The 20,000-nt window shown below is 36.3% G+C and overlaps 3 non-coding genes across 3 annotated transcripts in view; all 3 read left to right on the top strand.

Moving 5' to 3' along the window:
- Positions 1-13,688: 13,688 nt before the first annotated feature.
- On the top strand, positions 13,689-15,611 carry LOC135267711 (small subunit ribosomal RNA). The gene has a single exon (XR_010336097.1). It is a non-coding gene; the product is annotated as a small subunit ribosomal RNA (ribosomal RNA).
- A 2,058-nt stretch (positions 15,612-17,669) lies between these two features.
- On the top strand, positions 17,670-17,826 carry LOC135267721 (5.8S ribosomal RNA). Its single transcript, XR_010336104.1, has one exon. It is a non-coding gene; the product is annotated as a 5.8S ribosomal RNA (ribosomal RNA).
- Positions 17,827-18,302: 476 nt separating this feature from the next.
- LOC135267714 (large subunit ribosomal RNA) overlaps positions 18,303-20,000 on the top strand; it is a 4,037-nt gene continuing 2,339 nt past the window's right edge. The window contains exon 1 of the ribosomal RNA XR_010336100.1: positions 18,303-20,000. This exon is cut by the window's right edge and continues 2,339 nt beyond it. This is a non-coding gene — a ribosomal RNA (large subunit ribosomal RNA).

Here is a 20,000-nt window from a genome sequence, read left to right as displayed (position 1 = left end):
AAAATGTCAAAATTCAAAAAAATTAAAAATCAACCAAATTAATATATGTTATAGTAGGGAAGCTCAGGATCATTTTAAAATTATTTTCAGAATTTTTTCTCATTTCCTACCCCAAAACTTATAGGGGTAAATTTGGCCAAAAATTTGAAAATCTTTATTTACCTTCGGATCGAGTTCGTTTTTTGTACATGGGTACCCTTTATGGTCCTGATTATGCTCCAGCAATCAAATTTGACATATTCAAATAAAGGGGGTAGTGGGGAATTAAAATGTCAAAATTCAAAAAAATTAAAAATCAAACAAATTAATATATGTTATAGTAGGGAAACTCAGGATCAATTTAAAATTATTTTCAGAATTTTTTCTCATTTCCTACCCCAAAACTTATAGGGGTAAATTTAGCCAAAAATTTGAAAATCTTTATTTACATTCCGATCGAGTTCGTTTTTTGTACATGGGTACCCTTTATGGTCCTGATTATGCTCCAGCAATCAAATTTGACATATTCAAATAAAGGGGGTAGTGGGGAATTAAAATGTCAAAATTCAAAAAAATTAAAAATCAACCAAATTAATATATGTTATAGTAGGGAAGCTCAGGATCAATTTAAAATTATTTTCAGAATTTTTTTTTATTTCCTACCCCAAAACTTATAGGGGTAAATTTGTCCAAAAATTTGAAAATCTTTATTTACATTCGGATTGAAGTCGTTATTTGTATATGGGTACCCCCTATAATCCTGATTATGCTCCAGCAATCAAATTTGACATATTCAAATAAAGGGGGTAGTGGGGAATTAAAATGTCAAAATTTAAAAAAATTAAAAATCAACCAAATTAATATATGTTATAGCAGGGAAGCTCAGGATCATTTTAAAATTATTTTCAGAATTTTTTCTCATTTCCTACCCCAAAACTTATAGGGGTAAATTTGGCCAAAAATTTGAAAATCTTTATTTACCTTCGGATCGAGTTCGTTTTTTGTACATGGGTACCCTTTATGGTCCTGATTATGCTCCAGCAATCAAATTTGACATATTCAAATAAAGGGGGTAGTGGGGAATTAAAATGTCAAAATTCAAAAAAATTAAAAATCAACCAAATTAATATATGTTATAGTAGGGAAACTCAGGATCAATTTAAAATTATTTTCAGAATTTTTTCTCATTTCCTACCCCAAAACTTATAGGGGTAAATTTAGCCAAAAATTTGAAAATCTTTATTTACATTCCGATCGAGTTCGTTTTTTGTACATGGGTACCCTTTATGGTCCTGATTATGCTCCAGCAATCAAATTTGACATATTCAAATAAAGGGGGTAGTGGGGAATTAAAATGTCAAAATTCAAAAAAATTAAAAATCAACCAAATTAATATATGTTATAGTAGGGAAGCTCAGGATCAATTTAAAATTATTTTCAGAATTTTTTTTTATTTCCTACCCCAAAACTTATAGGGGTAAATTTGTCCAAAAATTTGAAAATCTTTATTTACATTCGGATTGAAGTCGTTATTTGTATATGGGTACCCCCTATAATCCTGATTATGCTCCAGCAATCAAATTTGACATATTCAAATAAAGGGGGTAGTGGGGAATTAAAATGTCAAAATTTAAAAAAATTAAAAATCAACCAAATTAATATATGTTATAGCAGGGAAGCTCAGGATCATTTTAAAATTATTTTCAGAATTTTTTCTCATTTCCTACCCCAAAACTTATAGGGGTAAATTTGGCCAAAAATTTGAAAATCTTTATTTACCTTCGGATCGAGTTCGTTTTTTGTACATGGGTACCCTTTATGGTCCTGATTATGCTCCAGCAATCAAATTTGACATATTCAAATAAAGGGGGTAGTGGGGAATTAAAATGTCAAAATTCAAAAAAATTAAAAATCAAACAAATTAATATATGTTATAGTAGGGAAACTCAGGATCAATTTAAAATTATTTTCAGAATTTTTTCTCATTTCCTACCCCAAAAAATAGAGGGGTAAATTTGGACAAAAGTTTGAAAATCTTTATTTACCTTCGGATCGAGTTCGTTTTTTGTATATGGGTACCCTTTATGGTCCTGATTATGCTCCAGCAATCAAATTTGACATACTCAAATAAAGGGGGTAGTGGAGAATTAAAATGTCAAAAAAAAAAAAATTAAAAATTAACCATATTAATATATGTTATAGTAGGGAAGCTCAGGATCAATTTAAAATTATTTTCAGAAATTTTTCTCATTTCCTACCCCAAAACTTATAGAGGTAAATTTGTCCAAAAATTTGAAAATCTTTATTTACATTCGGATTGAAGTCGTTATTTGTATATGGGTACCCCCTATGATCCTGATTATGCTCCAGCAATCAAATTTGACATATTCAAATAAAGGGGGTAGTGGGGAATTAAAATGTCAAAATTCAAAAAAATTAAAAATCAACCAAATTAATATATGTTATAGTAGGGAAGCTCAGGATCATTTTAAAATTATTTTCAGAATTTTTTCTCATTTCCTACCCCAAAACTTATAGGGGTAAATTTGGCCAAAAATTTGAAAATCTTTATTTACCTTCGGATCGAGTTCGTTTTTTGTACATGGGTACCCTCTATAGTCCTGATTATGCTCCAGCAATCAAATTTGACATATTCAAATAAAGGGGGTAGTGGGGAATTAAAATGTCAAAATTCAAAAAAATTAAAAATCAACCAAATTAATATATGTTATAGTAGGGAAACTCAGGATCAATTTAAAATTATTTTCAGAATTTTTTCTCATTTCCTACCCCAAAACTTATAGGGGTAAATTTAGCCAAAAATTTGAAAATCTTTATTTACATTCCGATCGAGTTCGTTTTTTGTACATGGGTACCCTTTATGGTCCTGATTATGCTCCAGCAATCAAATTTGACATATTCAAATAAAGGGGGGTAGTGGGGAATTAAAATGTCAAAATTCAAAAAAATTAAAAATCAACCAAATTAATATATGTTATAGTAGGGAAGCTCAGGATCAATTTAAAATTATTTTCAGAATTTTTTTTTATTTCCTACCCCAAAACTTATAGGGGTAAATTTGTCCAAAAATTTGAAAATCTTTATTTACATTCGGATTGAAGTCGTTATTTGTATATGGGTACCCCCTATAATCCTGATTATGCTCCAGCAATCAAATTTGACATATTCAAATAAAGGGGGGTAGTGGGGAATTAAAATGTCAAAATTTAAAAAAATTAAAAATCAACCAAATTAATATATGTTATAGCAGGGAAGCTCAGGATCATTTTAAAATTATTTTCAGAATTTTTTCTCATTTCCTACCCCAAAACTTATAGGGGTAAATTTGGCCAAAAATTTGAAAATCTTTATTTACCTTCGGATCGAGTTCGTTTTTTGTACATGGGTACCCTTTATGGTCCTGATTATGCTCCAGCAATCAAATTTGACATATTCAAATAAAGGGGGTAGTGGGGAATTAAAATGTCAAAATTCAAAAAAATTAAAAATCAAACAAATTAATATATGTTATAGTAGGGAAACTCAGGATCAATTTAAAATTATTTTCAGAATTTTTTCTCATTTCCTACCCCAAAAAATAGAGGGGTAAATTTGGACAAAAGTTTGAAAATCTTTATTTACCTTCGGATCGAGTTTGTTTTTTGTATATGGGTACCCTTTATGGTCCTGATTATGCTCCAGCAATCAAATTTGACATATTCAAATAAAGGGGGGTAGTGGGGAATTAAAATGTCAAAATTCAAAAAAATTAAAAATCAACCAAATTAATATATGTTATAGTAGGGAAACTCAGGATCAATTTAAAATTATTTTCAGAATTTTTTCTCATTTCCTACCCCAAAACTTATAGGGGTAAATTTAGCCAAAAATTTGAAAATCTTTATTTACATTCCGATCGAGTTCGTTTTTTGTACATGGGTACCCTTTATGGTCCTGATTATGCTCCAGCAATCAAATTTGACATATTCAAATAAAGGGGGTAGTGGGGAATTAAAATGTCAAAATTCAAAAAAATTAAAAATCAACCAAATTAATATATGTTATAGTAGGGAAGCTCAGGATCAATTTAAAATTATTTTCAGAATTTTTTTTTATTTCCTACCCCAAAACTTATAGGGGTAAATTTGTCCAAAAATTTGAAAATCTTTATTTACATTCGGATTGAAGTCGTTATTTGTATATGGGTACCCCCTATAATCCTGATTATGCTCCAGCAATCAAATTTGACATATTCAAATAAAGGGGGTAGTGGGGAATTAAAATGTCAAAATTTAAAAAAATTAAAAATCAACCAAATTAATATATGTTATAGCAGGGAAGCTCAGGATCATTTTAAAATTATTTTCAGAATTTTTTCTCATTTCCTACCCCAAAACTTATAGGGGTAAATTTGGCCAAAAATTTGAAAATCTTTATTTACCTTCGGATCGAGTTCGTTTTTTGTACATGGGTACCCTTTATGGTCCTGATTATGCTCCAGCAATCAAATTTGACATATTCAAATAAAGGGGGTAGTGGGGAATTAAAATGTCAAAATTCAAAAAAATTAAAAATCAAACAAATTAATATATGTTATAGTAGGGAAACTCAGGATCAATTTAAAATTATTTTCAGAATTTTTTCTCATTTCCTACCCCAAAAAATAGAGGGGTAAATTTGGACAAAAGTTTGAAAATCTTTATTTACCTTCGGATCGAGTTCGTTTTTTGTATATGGGTACCCTTTATGGTCCTGATTATGCTCCAGCAATCAAATTTGACATACTCAAATAAAGGGGGTAGTGGAGAATTAAAATGTCAAAAAAAAAAAATTAAAAATTAACCATATTAATATATGTTATAGTAGGGAAACTCAGGATCAATTTAAAATTATTTTCAGAAATTTTTCTCATTTCCTACCCCAAAACTTATAGGGGTAAATTTAGCCAAAAATTTGAAAATCTTTATTTACATTCCGATCGAGTTCGTTTTTTGTACATGGGTACCCTTTATGGTCCTGATTATGCTCCAGCAATCAAATTTGACATATTCAAATAAAGGGGGTAGTGGGGAATTAAAATGTCAAAATTTAAAAAAATTAAAAATCAACCAAATTAATATATGTTATAGCAGGGAAGCTCAGGATCATTTTAAAATTATTTTCAGAATTTTTTCTCATTTCCTACCCCAAAACTTATAGGGGTAAATTTGGCCAAAAATTTGAAAATCTTTATTTACATTCGGATTGAAGTCGTTATTTGTATATGGGTACCCCCTATAATCCTGATTATGCTCCAGCAATCAAATTTGACATATTCAAATAAAGGGGGTAGTGGGGAATTAAAATGTCAAAATTCAAAAAAATTAAAAATCAAACAAATTAATATATGTTATAGTAGGGAAACTCAGGATCATTTTAAAATTATTTTCAGAATTTTTTCTCATTTCCTACCCCAAAACTTATAGGGGTAAATTTGGCCAAAAATTTGAAAATCTTTATTTACCTTCGGATCGAGTTCGTTTTTTGTACATGGGTACCCTTTATGGTCCTGATTATGCTCCAGCAATCAAATTTGACATATTCAAATAAAGGGGGTAGTGGGGAATTAAAATGTCAAAATTCAAAAAAATTAAAAATTAACCATATTAATATATGTTATAGTAGGGAAGCTCAGGATCAATTTAAAATTATTTTCAGAATTTTTTCTCATTTCCTACCGCAAAAAATAGAGGGGTAAATTTGGACAAAAGTTAGAAAATCTTTATTTACCTTAGGATCGAGTTCGTTTTTTGTACATGGGTACCCTTTATGGTCCTGATTATGCTCCAGCAATCAAGTTTGACATACTCAAATAAAGGGGGGTAGTGGGGAATTAAAATGTCAAAATTAAAAAAATTTAAAAATCGACCAAATTAATATATGTTGTAGCAGGGAAGCTCAGGATCATTTTAAAATTAGTTTCAAAATTTTATCTCATTTCCTACCCCAAAAAATAGAGGGGTAAAATTGGCCAAAAATTCGAAAATGTTTATTTATATTTGGATCGAGGTCGTTTTTTGCATACGGGTACCCCTTATGGTCTTTATTATGCTTCAGCAATCAAATTTGACATATTCAAATAAGGGGGGTAGTGGGGAATTAAAATGTCAAAATTCAAAAAAATTAAAAATCAACCAAATTAATATATGTTATAGTAGGGAAACTCAGGATCAATTTAAAATTATTTTCAGAATTTTTTCTCATTTCCTACCCCAAAACTTATAGGGGTAAATTTAGCCAAAAATTTGAAAATCTTTATTTACATTCCGATCGAGTTCGTTTTTTGTACATGGGTACCCTTTATGGTCCTGATTATGCTCCAGCAATCAAATTTGACATATTCAAATAAAGGGGGTAGTGGGGAATTAAAATGTCAAAATTCAAAAAAATTAAAAATCAACCAAATTAATATATGTTATAGTAGGGAAGCTCAGGATCAATTTAAAATTATTTTCAGAATTTTTTTTTATTTCCTACCCCAAAACTTATAGGGGTAAATTTGTCCAAAAATTTGAAAATCTTTATTTACATTCGGATTGAAGTCGTTATTTGTATATGGGTACCCCCTATAATCCTGATTATGCTCCAGCAATCAAATTTGACATATTCAAATAAAGGGGGGTAGTGGGGAATTAAAATGTCAAAATTTAAAAAAATTAAAAATCAACCAAATTAATATATGTTATAGCAGGGAAGCTCAGGATCATTTTAAAATTATTTTCAGAATTTTTTCTCATTTCCTACCCCAAAACTTATAGGGGTAAATTTGGCCAAAAATTTGAAAATCTTTATTTACCTTCGGATCGAGTTCGTTTTTTGTACATGGGTACCCTTTATGGTCCTGATTATGCTCCAGCAATCAAATTTGACATATTCAAATAAAGGGGGTAGTGGGGAATTAAAATGTCAAAATTCAAAAAAATTAAAAATCAAACAAATTAATATATGTTATAGTAGGGAAACTCAGGATCAATTTAAAATTATTTTCAGAATTTTTTCTCATTTCCTACCCCAAAAAATAGAGGGGTAAATTTGGACAAAAGTTTGAAAATCTTTATTTACCTTCGGATCGAGTTCGTTTTTTGTATATGGGTACCCTTTATGGTCCTGATTATGCTCCAGCAATCAAATTTGACATACTCAAATAAAGGGGGTAGTGGAGAATTAAAATGTCAAAATTCAAAAAAATTAAAAATTAACCATATTAATATATGTTATAGTAGGGAAGCTCAGGATCAATTTAAAATTATTTTCAGAATTTTTTCTCATTTCCTACCGCAAAAAATAGAGGGGTAAATTTGGACAAAAGTTAGAAAATCTTTATTTACCTTAGGATCGAGTTCGTTTTTTGTACATGGGTACCCTTTATGGTCCTGATTATGCTCCAGCAATCAAGTTTGACATACTCAAATAAAGGGGGTAGTGGGGAATTAAAATGTCAAAATTAAAAAAATTTAAAAATCGACCAAATTAATATATGTTGTAGCAGGGAAGCTCAGGATCATTTTAAAATTAGTTTCAAAATTTTATCTCATTTCCTACCCCAAAAAATAGAGGGGTAAAATTGGCCAAAAATTCGAAAATGTTTATTTATATTTGGATCGAGGTCGTTTTTTGCATACGGGTACCCCTTATGGTCTTTATTATGCTTCAGCAATCAAATTTGACATATTCAAATAAGGGGGGTAGTGGGGAATTAAAATGTCAAAATTCAAAAAAATTAAAAATTAACCAAATTAATATATGTTATAGTAAGAAAGCTCAGGATCAATTTAATATTATTTTCAGAATTTTATCTCATTTTTTACCCCAAAACTTATAGGGGTAAATTTGGCCAAAAATTTGAAAACCTTTATTTATATTTTGATCAATGTCGTTTTTTGCATGCGGGTACCCCCTATGGTCCTGATTATGCTCCAGCAATCTAATTTGACATATTCAAATAAGGGGGGTAGTGGGGAATTAAAATGTCAAAATTAAAAAAATTTAAAAATCGACCAAATTAATATATGTTGTAGCAGGGAAGCTCAGGATCATTTTAAAATTAGTTTCAAAATTTTATCTCATTTCCTACCCCAAAAAATAGAGGGGTAAAATTGGCCAAAAATTCGAAAATGTTTATTTATATTTGGATCGAGGTGGTTTTTTGCATACGGTTACCCCTTATGGTCCTTATTATGCTTCAGCAATCAAATTTGACATATTCAAATAAGGGGGGTACTGGGAAATTAAAATGTCAAAATTTAAAAAATTTCAAAATCAACCAAATTAATATATGTTATAGTAGGGAATCTCAGGATTATTTTAAAATTAGTTTCAGAATTTTATCTCATTTCCTACCCCAAAAAATAGAGGGGTAAAATTGGCCAAAAATTCGAAAATGTTTATTTATATTCGGATCGAGGTCGTTTTTTGCATACGGGTACTCTCTATGATCCTGATTATGCTTCATTAATCAGAGTTGACATATTCAAATTAGGGGGGTAGTGAGAAATTAAAATGTCAAAATTCAAAAAATTTAAAAATTGATCATATTAATATATGTCATAATAGGGAAGCTCAGGATCAATTTGGCGAGCATTCTGGGTCGGTACTCATCCGAGGTCGGTACTCATCCGAGATCCTCAGGTCCGCGTTTCTGGTTCACCCGCTAATAGGGAACGTGAGCTGGGTTTAGACCGTCGTGAGACAGGTTAGTTTTACCCTACTGATGACTCGTCGTTGCGATAGTAATCCTGCTCAGTACGAGAGGAACCGCAGGTTCGGACATTTGGTTCACGCACTCGCTCGAGCGGGCGGTGGTGCGAAGCTACCATCCGTGGGATTATGCCTGAACGCCTCTAAGGCCGTATCCTTTCTAGTCAAAGGTGGCAACGATACCTTTAGGAGTTTCGAGAGTCGACAGGCTCAAAACAATGTGACTTTACTAGGCGTTTAACGCTTGCGTACGAACGTCGCACGAGCCCTATTTGCCGTGTGAAGCCACCGATCGGCGGCGGGATCGATCCTTGCCACGTCCGACCAGGCTTCTAGACGGTCAATTATGGGTACATTGTTGTTCGACGTCGAAACTCGGAATTGTCTGTAGACGACTTACGTACCTGGCAGGGTGTTGTACTCGGTAGAGCAGTTTCCACGCTGCGATCTGTTGAGACTCAGCCCTCAGCTTGGGGATTCGTCTTGTCGGCGAGACGAGACCCCGTCAACGTTTAGAAAGCTGAGTGGATAAAAAATATACCCAGCCAGGTACACATTGTTTATATAAAAATTTCTAGTATGCAATGCAACTTGGGCTAATAACCAACATGAACTTACTATATTTTATTATTACATACGTACCTGGCAAGGTGTTGTATTCGGTAGAGCTGTTTCTACGCTGCGATCTGTTAAGACAGACTCAGCTTGGAGATTCGTCTTGTCGGTGAGACGAGACTCCGTCAACGTTTAGAAAGCTGAGAGGATAAAACAATACACAGCCAGGTACACATTGTTTATATAAAAATTTCTAGTATGCAATGCAACTTGGGCTAATAACCAACATGAACTTACTCTATTTTATTATTACATACGTACCTGGCAAGGTGTTGTATTCGGTAGAGCTGTTTCTACGCTGCGATCTGTTAAGACAGACTCAGCTTGGAGATTCGTCTTGTCGGTGAGACGAGACTCCGTCAACGTTTAGAAAGCTGAGAGAATAAAACAATACACAGCCAGGTACACATTGTTTAATAAATATTACTAGTATGCAATGCAACTTGGGCTAACCAACATGAACTTACTCTATTTTATCATTACAAATAAATTTACCTCTCTAAAAACTCTCACTCTTCTCACCACAATTTAATGTTAGTAGTGTACAGCCTTATTTCTCTCAAGTAACAAAAAGACGATGGTGTGGTTGGTGATAGTGATAGAAACCAACTAGTCTTAAAGAGTATGAGTAATAGAGTCAGAGATGAATAATACAAGAGAGAGGAAAGAAAGAGAAAGAGAAAGAAGACAGAGAGAAAGAAAGAAATTAAAAGGAAAAGAAGATAGATGATAGAGAGAGAGAGAGAGAGAGAGAGAGAGGAGGAAGAGTAGAAGAAAGCCAGCAAATTTATTCGAACGACATACTTCGTTCTACGGACTTAGCACATAGCTCTCGCCTAGCACATAGCTCTCGCCTAGCACATAGCTCTCGCCTAGCACATAGCTCTCGCCTAGCACATAGCGCTCGCCTTGCACCATTCACTGCTTAATAACTACTGCATATAATAAAGTCACGATTGCTCATGTGGTAAAATAGTCTTGACACAATCATTTTGTTTAAAGGTATGCAACCAACATTACACAAAACGCGCGCTAAAGTTGCCTAAAACCACGAAGTACTACGTATACTTTAATTGTAACGCAACTGGTTTCACAGTAAACGTGTATGAAAATTGCCTATATTCAAGAAGTACTACATTTGTTTAAATATTGTATTACTGTTACGAAGTACGACGTTTAAATATTATGAATTATTTTAAGTTGTATATAAAATCATAGCTATTTTTGTAAATTAATAATGCAACCCGCAATACACCAAATGTGTATTAATATTGCCTAACTTGTACGAAGTACAACGTTCATTTAAGTGCATTAAGTATGGTGCTCTGTGTGATGAAATACGACGTTCATGTGACCATAAAGTAACAAACGAAGTACGGCGCTCACAAATGCAGCACTCAAAATTATTGTTTCATTGCACGACGTTTGCTTTGTTTCTGACTGCGACGAAATGCAGCGTTCATTTGACTTTGTACATAGTACAGACGAAGTACGACGTTTGCGAAGTACGGCACTCAAAATCGTGATTTTCATGTACGACGTTTATTTGCACGTCCTGCCGACTGCGACGGAGTACAGCGTTCAATTGACTTTGTACATAGTACAGACGAAGTACGACGTTTGCGAAGTACGGCACTCAAAATCGTGATTTTCATGTACGACGTTTATTTGCACGTCCTGCCGACTGCGACGGAGTACAGCGTTCAATTGACTTTGTACATAGTACAGACGAAGTACGACGTTTGCGAAGTACGGCACTCAAAATCGTGATTTTCTTGTACGACGTTTATTTGCACGCGCTGTCGACTGCGACGAGGTTTAGCGTTCACTTGACTTTGTACATAGTATAGACGAAGTACGACGTTTGCAAAGTACGGCACTCAAAATCGTGATTTTCTTGTACGACGTTTATTCGCACGTGCTGCCGACTGCGACGAAATGCAGCGTTCATAGTACAAACGAAGTACGACGTTCACAAAGTGATGAAGTAAAACGTAAACAATAAATAATATAATAATTTTATTTGTGTTGTATATAATGAAAAAACAGCAAATTTTTTTGCAAATTACGTATCTGTAAATAAATGTAAACATTTAGCAACTAATCAAAATTGTTTTTTTTGCCTAGATATTAAAGTAAAACATAAAAATACATTAAATTTATAAAATGCAACCCGCAGCACACTAGATGTGCATTAATATTGCATAACCTTTACGAAGTACGACGTCCAAAAATATTAATTTTTTTTTATATTGAGGTTAAAAGTGAGAAAACATAAATTAATAATAATGCAACCTGCAATACACTTAATATGTACTGATCTTGCATAACCTTCACGAAGTACTACGTTTAAATATAAATTAATATTATTGTGACCCGCAATACACTAAATTTGTATCAATATTGCATAACCTACACGAAGTACGACGTTCAAGAATATTAAAGAATTTTATTTGTGTTGTATATAATAAAAAAACAGCAAATTTTTTTGCAAATTACGTATCTGTAAATAAATGTAAACATTCAGCAACTAATCAAAAGTGTTTTTTTGCCTAGACATTAAAGTAAATCATAAGAATACATTAAATTTATAAAATGCAACCCGCAGCACAACAGATGTGCATCAATATTGCATAACTGTTACGAAGTACGACGTCCAAAAATATTAAATTTTTTTTTATATGAAGGTAAAAAGTGAGAAAACATAAATTAATAATAATGCAACCTGCAATACACTTAATGTGTACTGATGTTGCATAACCTTCACGAAGTACTACGTTCAAATATAAATTAATATTATTGCGACCCGCAATACACTAAATTTGTATCAATATTGCATAACTTACACGAAGTACGACGTTTAAAAATATTAAATGTTTTATTTGTAGTTTGCATATAATAAAAAAAAAAACAAATTTTTATGTAAATTACGTATCTATAAATAAACGTACACATTTAACAATTAAATAAACATAGTATTTTGGCCTAGATATTAAATTAAAACATAAAAATGCATAATATTTATTAAAATGCAACTTGCAATACAGCAAATGTGTATTAATATTGCATAACCTTTACGAAGTACGACGTTCACGAAGTACGTCGTTTACGAAGTGCGACGTTTACGAAGTACGTCGTTTACGAAGTGCGACGTTCACGAAGTACGTCGTTTACGAAGTGCGACGTTCACGAAGTACGTCGTTTACGAAGTGCGACGTTCGCGAAGTACGACGTCTACACATTAGGGCACTCAAAATTATTGTTACGTTGTACGACATTCAGACGTTCCAACTGCGACTAACTACAGCATTCATTTGACTTTGCACATACGACGAACGAAGTACGACGTTTACGAAGTACGGCGCTTAAAATAATTTTGTTTTTATTAATTAATTATTTTTTTTAAAACAAACGTTTTTATAATTAAATTTTATAATGGTTTAAATATAAAATATGACTTTTTAATATTATCAATATTTAAAATATTTTCTCCCTTTTGTGTGTATGCCTTATAGTTATAGAGCTGTGCGCTTCGGTAGACGTCGCCTGTGGAGCTATGTCAGTGGAGCGGTGCGCACATCCAATACCGAGCGGCTGCCTCGATCGGTGTCGCGCTGGTATACATATGGTAGTGGTGTGTGTCGATGCGTTGAGTGAGGCGATATGAACGGTGTAACGGTTTAGTCGAAGTTTATCATAAATGACGACGACAAAACGACCGATTATGTATACGTTCTGCATTTGCTTCCAATTTATCGACGTTTATCGCACATTTCCGCTATCGAATTCGAATAGGGCTTTGCTTGCGAGATTGCTTTATTTTGTGATTTTGTGGCTCGCCCAGTTCCCCACAGCGAGATTGCGGATGCGGCAAAACGTATTCTCTTACGTTGGCGGTCCTTATGCAATCAAACTTTGTTGAACTAACAAATGTTTGTGATTTAAACAAACAAAAATAATAAATGCGTCAACTCTCTAATATCCGAGCGAGAATATTTATATAATATTCGTAACGTTTATGGATTCGAAAGAATTTCATAAATTCACGTCGCATTCAATCTTGCGAAGAGTGAAGAGAATGTTTGAACTTTTAAATCGGCAAAGGTAAAAAATAATATTATAAATATTATTATTATGCCTTTATTGACCGATATATGTGTTGTGGTGTTTAACGACTACGACGACGATGATGACGATACATTTATCTCTATATCGTACGAAGAAAAGAAGAAACAGCGTGGCGTTACTTTCTTATATGTTAGATTGTTTCGCACAAACGCGCATATTCTTCATCTTTATAAACGATGATGATGAGTATTTTATTCTCTCGTCTGTCTCAAAAAACACAAAAACACAGTTCCCTGGTTGATCCTGCCAGTAGTCATATGCTTGTCTCAAAGATTAAGCCATGCATGTCTCAGTACAAGCCAAATTAAGGTGAAACCGCGAAAGGCTCATTAAATCAGTTATGGTTCCTTAGATCGTACCCACATTTACTTGGATAACTGTGGTAATTCTAGAGCTAATACATGCAAACAGAGCTCCGACCGGAGACGGAAGGAGCGCTTTTATTAGATCAAAACCAATCGGTGGCGGTTTCGCCGTCATCGTACAACTTGGTGAATCTGAATAACTTTACGCTGATCGCACGGTCTCGCACCGGCGACGCATCTTTCAAATGTCTGCCTTATCAACTGTCGATGGTAGGTTCTGCGCCTACCATGGTTGTAACGGGTAACGGGGAATCAGGGTTCGATTCCGGAGAGGGAGCCTGAGAAACGGCTACCACATCCAAGGAAGGCAGCAGGCGCGCAAATTACCCACTCCCGGCACGGGGAGGTAGTGACGAAAAATAACGATACGGGACTCATCCGAGGCCCCGTAATCGGAATGAGTACACTCTAAACCCTTTAACGAGGATCAATTGGAGGGCAAGTCTGGTGCCAGCAGCCGCGGTAATTCCAGCTCCAATAGCGTATATTAAAGTTGTTGCGGTTAAAAAGCTCGTAGTCGAATTTGTGTCCCGCGCCGCCGGTTCATCGTTCGCGGTGTTAACTGGCGTTTCGCGGGACGTCCTGCCGGTGGGCTTAGCTCGAGAGGGCGGCCCAACTCAATCCCGCCGCGGTGCTCTTCATTGAGTGTCGAGGTGGGCCGGCACGTTTACTTTGAACAAATTAGAGTGCTTAAAGCAGGCTAAAACTTCGCCTGAATACTGTGTGCATGGAATAATGGAATAGGACCTCGGTTCTATTTTGTTGGTTTTCGGAACCCCGAGGTAATGATTAATAGGAACGGATGGGGGCATTCGTATTGCGACGTTAGAGGTGAAATTCTTGGATCGTCGCAAGACGGACAGAAGCGAAAGCATTTGCCAAAAACGCTTTCATTGATCAAGAACGAAAGTTAGAGGTTCGAAGGCGATCAGATACCGCCCTAGTTCTAACCATAAACGATGCCAGCTAGCGATCCGCCGACGTTCCTCCGATGACTCGGCGGGCAGCTTCCGGGAAACCAAAGCTTTTGGGTTCCGGGGGAAGTATGGTTGCAAAGCTGAAACTTAAAGGAATTGACGGAAGGGCACCACCAGGAGTGGAGCCTGCGGCTTAATTTGACTCAACACGGGAAACCTCACCAGGCCCGGACACCGGAAGGATTGACAGATTGAGAGCTCTTTCTTGATTCGGTGGGTGGTGGTGCATGGCCGTTCTTAGTTGGTGGAGCGATTTGTCTGGTTAATTCCGATAACGAACGAGACTCTAGCCTGCTAAATAGGCGTATTTCGACATCCCAAATGCCGGCTGGAGCCGGGTTCGCCCGGTCTCTATGTGCGGTTTTTACTGTCGGCGTACAAACAATTCTTCTTAGAGGGACAGGCGGCTTCTAGCCGCACGAGATTGAGCAATAACAGGTCTGTGATGCCCTTAGATGTTCTGGGCCGCACGCGCGCTACACTGAAGGAATCAGCGTGTCCTCCCTGACCGAGCGGTCCGGGTAACCCGCTGAACCTCCTTCGTGCTAGGGATTGGGGCTTGCAATTGTTCCCCATGAACGAGGAATTCCCAGTAAGCGCGAGTCATAAGCTCGCGTTGATTACGTCCCTGCCCTTTGTACACACCGCCCGTCGCTACTACCGATTGAATGATTTAGTGAGGTCTTCGGACCGGTGCGCGGTGGCGTTTCGACGTTGCCGATGTTGCTGGGAAGATGACCAAACTTGATCATTTAGAGGAAGTAAAAGTCGTAACAAGGTTTCCGTAGGTGAACCTGCGGAAGGATCATTAACGTGTAAATGTTGTTGTTTAGTTGTCACACATACACACACATTTTGTCTGTGCTGATCAACAAAAAACACACATACATACACTATTCGTATGATGATCAATTCTCATACAAAATTCTTTATTATGCGTCGAACGGAAAAGCAACAACGGGTCGTCTTGCATTAAGCGGATCTGTTGTTACGTTTTTCGATTTATTTTATAAATCGATTGTAAACGTGCCGTAAACGACGTTTTCAAAGAATTTTTTCGAACATTAACACGAATCAATATTGTCGAAAGATGGTTATGTGCTAACGTTTTATTATTGCTTTCGCAGTGCCGGTCTTAGCGTATTTCCATCATCGTATTCGCTTCGAAAAAAAGTACTAATACACAGTGGTGGTGTATAATTAATGTGCAAGAGATGTTGTTGTTGTTGTTGTAGTATTTGTATATGGTTGGAGTTATTTATAATAACAAACAAGAATGAATGAATGAATAATAATGGTGTCTGCCAATACGATCGTACTTTATGTACACGACTAAAACTTTATACATACAAACCATAATAATAAATAAACTCGAAACAACCAACAACAAAATTAATACGCTACTGTACATACAAATACACATTTATACATACCATCATTTTACTTAACCGATGGTGAGTGATGTTTGAAAAATAAACGCTTAGGCTTACGGTTTTGTAAGCCAGTCTTTGCGTATTTTCTTCATCGTATTCGCTTCGGAAAAAAGAAAATAAAGATGGTGTATAATTAATGTGTAAAAGAGATGTTGTAGTTGTAATTTAATTTGTAAATGGTTGGAGTTTATTAATAAATAAAAGGGGCTGTCTATTCGTCTGTACTTTATGTACAAGACTAAAACTTTATACATACAAACCATAATAATAAATAAACTCGAAACAACCAACAACAAAATTATTACGCTACTGTACATACAAATACACATTTATACATACCATCATTTTACTTTACCGATGGTGAGTGATGTTTGAAAAATAAACGCTTAGGCTTACGGTTTTGTAAGCCAGTCTTTGCGTATTTTCTTCATCGTATTCGCTTCGGAAAAAAGAAAATAAAGATGGTGTATAATTAATGTGTAAAAGAGATGTTGTAGTTGTAATTTAATTTGTAAATGGTTGGAGTTTATTAATAAATAAAAGGGGCTGTCTATTCGTCTGTACTTTATGTACAAGACTACAAAAACGTTTTATAACAATAAAAAGCTCGAAACAACCAATAACAAAATATACTACTACTATACTACTATACATACAAACGCACATTTATAAATACATAAAATCAATTTACTTTATCGATAGTGAGTGATGTTTGGAAAAAAACGCTTAGGCTTACGGTTTTCGGGTACCTGGGTTCCGCATGCGTCGAAGTAATAATTTACTTTAACGACGCGACGAACCGTAGGAATCTAAATAAAAAAGTTTATTAACTTTTTTAGATTCTGTGGGTTTTAAATGATATACGCCCGACTGACGAAGGAACGTTTTGCACTGCCTGTGCTTTTCTTTTGATTCGTTTTTATGTCGACGGACGTTCTTAGAATGCCCACCAAACGACGTATCACACAAAACACCCTACAATTGTATTGTTTGGTAAATATTGTTGTGATTAAGTTTGTAGCTGTGGCGTTTGTTTGAAGAAAACGTCTGGTTTTTCGACATATTTTCTATTTAATAAATATACATAATGCTTATCGCAAAAGGAGCAGAGTTTTATAGACAAAGTTGATAGAGAAAAAAAACCTAATAGATATATATACGTATTTATAAAACGTTAATATCATCGGGTTATTCTTTATGTAAACTTAAACTATAACTGCATACTCTTTTCGATAAGTAGAAACAAATGCCACTTTAATTAAATAAAATATTATAAAATATAACGCCGAACGTTTCTTTCGATTGGTCCGTTTCTCACATATACATCACAATTGTAATAACCTTAAGTAGTTATTTTTGTTGTTGTGTGATGATGAAACGATTTCGATGTGGAACGGTGCGTTATGTAATAATATTTTAAATTTGTTTGAAAAGATTACCCTGAACGGTGGATCACTTGGCTCGTGGGTCGATGAAGAACGCAGCTAATTGCGCGTCAACTTGTGAACTGCAGGACACATGAACATCGACATTTCGAACGCACATTGCGGTCCTCGGATATACTGTTCCCGGACCACTCCTGGCTGAGGGTCGTGTCAATTTCAAAGACTGCTCGGTTTTTGTCTTAAACACAGCGCACAATGTTGTGTAGACAATTACGTCGGAGCGTGTTGGGTGCAAATATGACGCGTTACTATAATTGTTAATTGATTGTCGGTTGTCATAATAAAATATTATGCAACGTAGACAACAATAAAAACAATATAAAAAATAACGCGGCATCCTAAAACGCAATAGCGGCTGACATTCTTATTAGTTTGTTGGTACAAGTTGGTTTAGACGTAGCACGTCCGATATTAAAAAGCAGCCACAACGCTTAAATTTCGAACGAAGCGATCGTCGTGTCCGAGACGTTAAAGTTGTTTATATGCATATTTTATGCACTATAATTAACAACAACAACATTCTCGCAACGACGTCAGATCGATGTTTGAAATTGTTTGGAGGCAGCCATATAAACGGAATACGTGTAATTATCGTCTGACAAAATAAAGGCAAATTTATATTTGCGACCTCAGAGCAGGTGAGACTACCCGCTGAATTTAAGCATATTATTAAGCGGAGGAAAAGAAACTAACTAGGATTTCCTTAGTAGCGGCGAGCGAACAGGAAAAAGCCCAGCACTGAATCCCGCGGCCGAAACCGGACGCCGGGAAATGTGGTGTTAGGGAGGATCCGTCATCCCGAGATTGTGCGACGCGTCCAAGTCCATCTTGAACGGGGCCACAGCCCATAGAGGGTGCCAGGCCCGTAGTGACCGTTGCCGATAACGGGAGGATCTCTCCTCAGAGTCGGGTTGCTTGAGAGTGCAGCCCTAAGTGGGTGGTAAACTCCATCTAAGGCTAAATATGACCACGAGACCGATAGCGAACAAGTACCGTGAGGGAAAGTTGAAAAGAACTTTGAAGAGAGAGTTCAATAGTACGTGAAACCGTTCAGGGGTAAACCTGAGAAACCCGAAAGGTCGAAAGGGGAGATTCAGCGTGACTCGATAGCGGCGCTAAATGATCGTGCGACGAACGGCGTACGCGTCGTTCGCGCCTTTTGTTTATGCGAACCGAAGTCGAACGCGTGCACTTCTCCCCCAGTAGGACGTCGCGATCCTTTGGGTGTCGATCTAAGGCCCGCGGTGGAGCCCGTTCGAACGGTTCGCCGTTTCGGACGAACCCGCGGTGTTTCCCGGTCGACTCGCTCGAAGGTATGCATATGGCGCCGGGCCGCTACACAGTTAGCGTCCGACCATTGGCAAGCGCGTTCGTTTATGACGGTAATCGCACCTGGTGTCGGTTCTGTCTACGAATGGCTGTTCGCCAATGAGTTCTCGGACAGACTCGGTTGAAACGCCGATCTGCGACGCTATAGCTTTGGGTACTTTCAGGACCCGTCTTGAAACACGGACCAAGGAGTCTAGCATGTGCGCGAGTCATTGGGACATGACTAAACCTAAAGGCGCAATGAAAGTGAAAGTTCGTCTTGCACGGACTAAGGGAAGATGGGCGGCCGTTACGGCTGTCGCCCCGCACTCCCGGGGCGTCTCATTCTCATTGCGAGAAGAGGCGCACCAAGAGCGTACACGCTGGGACCCGAAAGATGGTGAACTATGCCTGGTCAGGACGAAGTCAGGGGAAACCCTGATGGAGGTCCGTAGCGATTCTGACGTGCAAATCGATCGTCGGAACTGGGTATAGGGGCGAAAGACTAATCGAACCATCTAGTAGCTGGTTCCCTCCGAAGTTTCCCTCAGGATAGCTGGCGCTCGTCGCTTACGAGTTTCATCCGGTAAAGCGAATGATTAGAGGCATTGGGGTCGAAACGGCCTCAACCTATTCTCAAACTTTAAATGGGTGAGATCTCCGGCTTGCTCGAACTTTATATGAAGCCGCGAGACTCGAATCAGAGTGCCAAGTGGGCCATTTTTGGTAAGCAGAACTGGCGCTGTGGGATGAACCAAACGCCGAGTTAAAGCGCCTAAATCGACGCTTATGGGATACCATGAAAGGCGTTGGTAACTTAAGACATCAGGACGGTGGCCATGGAAGTCGGAATCCGCCAAGGAGTGTGTAACAACTCACCTGCCGAAGTTACTAGCCCTGAAAATGGATGGCGCTGAAGCGTCGTGCTTATACTCGGCCGTCAGCGGCATGTGCGGTCGGTTATTTAATTAACCGGCCATGAAGCCCTGACGAGTAGGAGGGTCGCGGCGGTGA

Source organism: Tribolium castaneum, unplaced genomic scaffold (assembly GCF_031307605.1).
Source record: "Tribolium castaneum strain GA2 unplaced genomic scaffold, icTriCast1.1 ptg000081l, whole genome shotgun sequence".
Lineage (NCBI taxonomy): Eukaryota > Metazoa > Arthropoda > Insecta > Coleoptera > Tenebrionidae > Tribolium > Tribolium castaneum.
Note: the sequence above shows the minus strand (reverse complement) of the source record. Positions and strands in the feature narration are given on the sequence as shown.